Source organism: Somniosus microcephalus, chromosome 17 (genome assembly GCF_052327205.1).
Source record: "Somniosus microcephalus isolate GS21.2 chromosome 17, FLI_Smic_1.0, whole genome shotgun sequence".
Taxonomy (NCBI): Eukaryota; Metazoa; Chordata; class Chondrichthyes; order Squaliformes; family Somniosidae; genus Somniosus; species Somniosus microcephalus.
The window spans coordinates 2,477,823-2,484,000 of record NC_141003.1 but is presented as its reverse complement, the minus strand read 5'-3'; the positions used below and the strand labels follow the sequence as shown (position 1 = coordinate 2,484,000).

At 56.7% G+C, this 6,178-nt stretch overlaps 1 protein-coding gene across 1 annotated transcript in view; it reads right to left on the bottom strand.

The window, feature by feature from the left end:
• Window positions 1-6,178, bottom strand: part of LOC147105445 (uncharacterized) — an 88,539-nt gene that overhangs the window by 8,625 nt on the left and 73,736 nt on the right. The window lies entirely within an intron of this gene.

Below are 6,178 nucleotides of genomic sequence, written 5' to 3'. Positions count from 1 at the left end.
GACTCTCACTGGGGTACGGGTTCCACACACACTGACTCTCACTGGGGTACGGGTTGCACAGACACTGACTCTCACTGGGGTACGGGTTCCACAGACACTGACTCTCACTTGGGTACGGGTTCCACAGACACTGACTCTCACTGGGGTACGGGTTCAACACACACTGACTCTCACTGGGGTACGGGTTCCACAGACACTGACTCTCACTGGGGTATGGGTTGCACAGACACTGACTCTCACTGGGGTACGGGTTCCACAGACACTGACTCTCACTGAGGTACGGGTTCCACAGACACTGACTCTCACTGGGGTACGGGTTCCACAGACACTGACTCTCACTGAGGTACGGGTTCCACACACACTGACTCTCACTGGGGTACGGGTTCCACAGACACTGACTCTCACTGGGATACGGGTTCCACAGACACTGACTCTCACTGGGGTACGGGTTCCACAGACACTGACTCTCACTGGGGTACGGGTTCCACAGACACTGACTCTCACTGAGGTACGGGTTCCACAGACACTGACTCTCACTGAGGTACGGGTTCCACAGACACTGACTCTCACTGAGGTACGGGTTCCACACACACTGACTCTCACTGGGGAACGGGTTCCACAGACACTGACTCTCACTGGGGTACGGGTTCCACAGACACTGACTCTCACTGGGGTATGGGTCCCACACACACTGACTCTCACTGGGGTATGGGTTCCACAGACACTGGCTCTCACTGGGGTACGGGTTCCACAGATACTGACACTCACTGGGGTACGAGTTCCACAGGCACTGACTCTCACTGGGGTACGGGTTCCAAAGACACTGACTCTCACTGGGGTACGGTTTCCACAGACACTGACTCTCACTGGGGTACGGGTTCCACAGACACTGACTCTCACGGGGGTACGGGTTCCACAGACACTGACTCTCACTGGGTTACGGGTTCCACAGACACTGACTCTCACTGGGGTACAGGTTCCACTGACACTGACTCTCACTGGGGTACGGGTTCAACACACACTGTCTCTCACTGGGGTACGGGTTGGACAGACACTGACTCTCACTGGGGTACGGGTTCCACACACACTGACTCTCACTGGGGTACGGGTTGCACAGACACTGACTCTCACTGGGGTACGGGCTCCACAGACACTGACTCTCACTTGGGTACGGGTTCCACAGACACTGACTCTCACTGGGGTACGAGGTCCACACACACTGACTCTCACTGGGGTACGGGTTCCACAGACACTGACTCTCACTGGGGTACGGGTTCCACAGGCACTGACTCTCACTGAGGTACGGGTTCCACAGACACTGACTCTCACTGGGGTACAGGTTCCACAGGCACTGACTCTCACCGAGGTACGGGTTCCACAGACACTGACTCTCACTGGGGTACGGGTTCCACACACACTGACTCTCACTGAGGTACGGGTTCCACAGACACTGACTCTCACTGGGGTACCGGTTCCACACACACTGACTCTCACTGGGGTGCGGGTTCCACAGACACTGACTCTCACTGGGGTACGGGTTCCACAGACACTGACTCTCACTGGGGTACGGGTTCCACAGACACTGACTCTCACTGGGGTACGGGTTCCACACACACTGACTCTCACTGGGGTACGGGTTCCACAGACACTGACTCTCACTGGGGTACGGGTTCCACAGACACTGACTCTCACTGGGGTACGGGTTCCACAGACACTGACTCTCACTGGGGTACGGGTTCCACACACACTGACTCTCACTGGGGTACGGGTTCAACAGACACTGACTCTCACTGGGTTACGGGTTCCACAGACACTGATTCTCACTGGGGTACGGGTTCCACAGACACTGACTCTCACTGGGGTACAGGTTCCACTGACACTGACTCTCACTGGGGTACGGGTTCAACATACACTGACTCTCACTGGGGTACGGGATGGACAGACACTGACTCTCACTGGGGTACGGGTTCCACACACACTGACTCTCACTGGGGTACGGGTTGCACAGACACTGACTCTCACTGGGGTACGGGTTCCACAGACACTGACTCTCACTTGGGTACGGGTTCCACAGACACTGACTCTCACTGGGGTACGAGGTCCACACACACTGACTCTCACTGGGGTACGGGTTCCACAGACACTGACTCTCACTGGGGTACGGGTTCCACAGACACTGACTCTCACTGAGGTACGGGTTCCACAGACACTGACTCTCACTGGGGTACGGGTTCCACAGACACTGACTCTCACTGGGGTACGGGTTCCACAGACACTGACTCTCACTGGGGTGCGGGTTCCACAGACACTGACTCTCACTGGGGTACGGGTTCCACAGACACTGACTCTCACTGGGGTACGGGTTCCACACACACTGACTCTCACTGAGGTACGGGTTCCACAGACACTGACTCTCACTGGGGTACCGGTTCCACACACACTGACTCTCACTGGGGTGCGGGTTCCACAGACACTGACTCTCACTGGGGTACGGGTTCCACAGACACTGACTCTCACTGGGGTACGGGTTCCACAGACACTGACTCTCACTGGGGTACGGGTTCCACACACACTGACTCTCACTGGGGTACGGGTTCCACAGACACTGACTCTCACTGGGGTACGGGTTCCACAGACACTGACTCTCACTGGGGTACGGGTTCCACAGACACTGACTCTCACTGGGGTACGGGTTCCACACACACTGACTCTCACTGGGGTACGGGTTCCACAGACACTGACTCTCACTGGGTTACGGGTTCCACAGACACTGATTCTCACTGGGGTACGGGTTCCACAGACACTGACTCTCACTGGGGTACAGGTTCCACTGACACTGACTCTCACTGGGGTACGGGTTCCACAGGCACTGACTCTCACTGAGGTACGGGTTCCACAGACACTGACTCTCACTGGGGTACGGGTTGCACAGACACTGACTCTCACTGGGGTACGGGTTCCACAGACACTGACTCTCACTGGGGTACGGGTTCCACAGACACTGACTCTCACTGAGGTACGGGTTCCACAGACACTGACTCTCACTGGGGTACGGGTTCCACAGACACTGACGCTCACTGGGGTACGGGTTCCACAGACACTGACACTCACTGGGGTGCGGGTTCCACAGACACTGACTCTCACTGAGGTACGGGTTCCACAGACACTGACTCTCACTGGGGTACGGGTTCCACAGACACTGACTCTCACTGGGGTACGGGTTCCACAGACACTGACTCTCACTGGGGTACGGGTTCCACACACACTGACTCTCACTGGGGTACGTGTTCCACAGACACTGACTCTCACTGGGGTACGGGTTCCACAGACACTGACTCTCACTGGGGTATGGGTCCCACACACACTGACTCTCACTGGGGTACGGGTTCCACAGACACTGACTCTCACTGGGGTACAGGTTCCACTGACACTGACTCTCACTGGGGTACGGGTTCAACACACACTGACTCTCACTGGGGTACGGGTTGCACAGACACTGACTCTCACTGGGGTACGGGTTCCACAGACACTGACTCTCACTGAGGTACGGGTTCCACAGACACTGACTCTCACTGGGGTACGGGTTCCACAGGCACTGACTCTCACTGAGGTACGGGTTCCAGAGACACTGACTCTCACTGAGGTACGGGTTCCACAGACACTGACTCTCACTGAGGTACGGGTTCCACACACACTGACTCTCACTGGGGTACGGGTTCCACAGACACTGACTCTCACTGGGGTACGGGTTCCACAGACACTGACTCTCACTGGGGTATGGGTCCCACACACACTGACTCTCACTGGGGTACGGGTTCCACAGACACTGGCTCTCACTGGGGTACGGGTTCCACAGATACTGACACTCACTGGGGTACGAGTTCCACAGGCACTGACTCTCACTGGGGTACGGGTTCCACAGACACTGACTCTCACTGGGGTACGGGTTCCACAGACACTGACTCTCACTGGGGTACGGGTTCCACAGACACTGGCTGTCACTGGGGTACGGGTTCCACAGACTCTCACGGGGGTACGGGTTCCACAGACACTGACTCTCACTGGGTTACGGGTTCCACAGACACTGACTCTCACTGGGGTACGGGTTCCACAGACACTGACTCTCACTGGGGTACAGGTTCCACTGACACTGACTCTCACTGGGGTACGGGTTCAACACACACTGACTCTCACTGGGGTACGGGTTGGACAGACACTGACTCTCACTGGGGTACGGGTTCCACACACACTGACTCTCACTGGGGTACGGGTTGCACAGACACTGACTCTCACTGGGGTACGGGTTCCACAGACACTGACTCTCACTTGGGTAAGGGTTCCACAGACACTGACTCTCACTGGGGTACGAGGTCCACACACACTGACTCTCACTGGGGTACGGGTTCCACAGACACTGACTCTCACTGGGGTACGGGTTCCACAGACACTGACTCTCACTGAGGTACGGGTTCCACAGACACTGACTCTCACTGGGGTACGGGTTCCACAGACACTGACTCTCACTGGGGTACGGGTTCCACAGACACTGACTCTCACTGGGGTACAGGTTCCACACACACTGACTCTCACTGGGGTACGGGTTCCACAGACACTGACTCTCACTGGGGTACGGGTTCCACAGACACTGACTCTCACTGGGGTACGGGTTCCACACACACTGACTCTCACTGGGGTATGGGTTCCACAGACACTGACTCTCACTGGGGTACGGGTTCCACAGACACTGACTCTCACTGGGGTACGGGTTCCACAGACACTGACTCTCACTGGGGTACGGGTTCCACAGACACTGACTCTCACTGGGGTACGGGTTCCACAGACACTGACTCTCACTGGGGTACGGGTTCCACAGACACTGACACTCACTGGGGTACGGGTTCCACAGACACTGACTCTCACTGGGGTACGGGTTCCACAGACACTGACTCTCACTGGGGTACGGGTTCCACACACACTGACTCTCACTGGGGTACGGGTTCCACAGACACTGACTCTCACTGGGGTACGGGTTCCACAGACACTGACTCTCACTGGGGTACGGGTTCCACAGACACTGACTCTCACTGGGGTACGGGTTCCACAGACACTGACTCTCACTGGGTTACGGGTTCCACAGACACTGACTCTCACTGGGGTACGGGTTCCACAGACACTGACTCTCACTGAGGTACGGGTTCCACAGACACTGACTCTCACTGGGGTACGGGTTCCACAGACACTGACTCTCACTGGGTTACGGGTTCCACAGACACTGACTCTCACTGGGGTACGGGTTCCACAGACACTGACTCTCACTGAGGTACGGGTTCCACAGACACTGACTCTCACTGGGGTACGGGTTCCACAGACACTGACTCTCACTGGGTTACGGGTTCCACAGACACTGACTCTCACTGGGGTACGGGTTCCACAGACACTGACTCTCACTGAGGTACGGGTTCCACAGACACTGACTCTCACTGGGGTACGGGTTCCACAGACACTGACTCTCACTGGGTTACGGGTTCCACAGACACTGACTCTCACTGGGGTACGGGTTCCACAGACACTGACTCTCACTGAGGTACGGGTTCCACAGACACTGACTCTCACTGGGGTACGGGTTCCACAGACACTGACTCTCACTGGGTTACGGGTTCCACAGACACTGATTCTCACTGGGGTACGGGTTCCACAGACACTGACTCTCACTGGGGTACAGGTTCCACTGACACTGACTCTCACTGGGGTACGGGTTCAACATACACTGACTCTCACTGGGGTACGGGATGGACAGACACTGACTCTCACTGGGGTACGGGTTCCACACACACTGACTCTCACTGGGGTACGGGTTGCACAGACACTGACTCTCACTGGGGTACGGGTTCCACAGACACTGACTCTCACTTGGGTACGGGTTCCACAGAAACTGACTCTCACTGGGGTACGAGGTCCACACACACTGACTCTCACTGGGGTACGGGTTCCACAGACATTGACTCTCACTGGGGTACGGGTTCCACAGACACTGACTCTCACTGAGGTACGGGTTCCACAGACACTGACTCTCACTGGGGTACGGGTTCCACAGGCACTGACTCTCACTGAGGTACGGGTTCCACAGACACTGACTCTCACTGGGGTACGGGTTCCACAGACACTGACTCTCACTGGG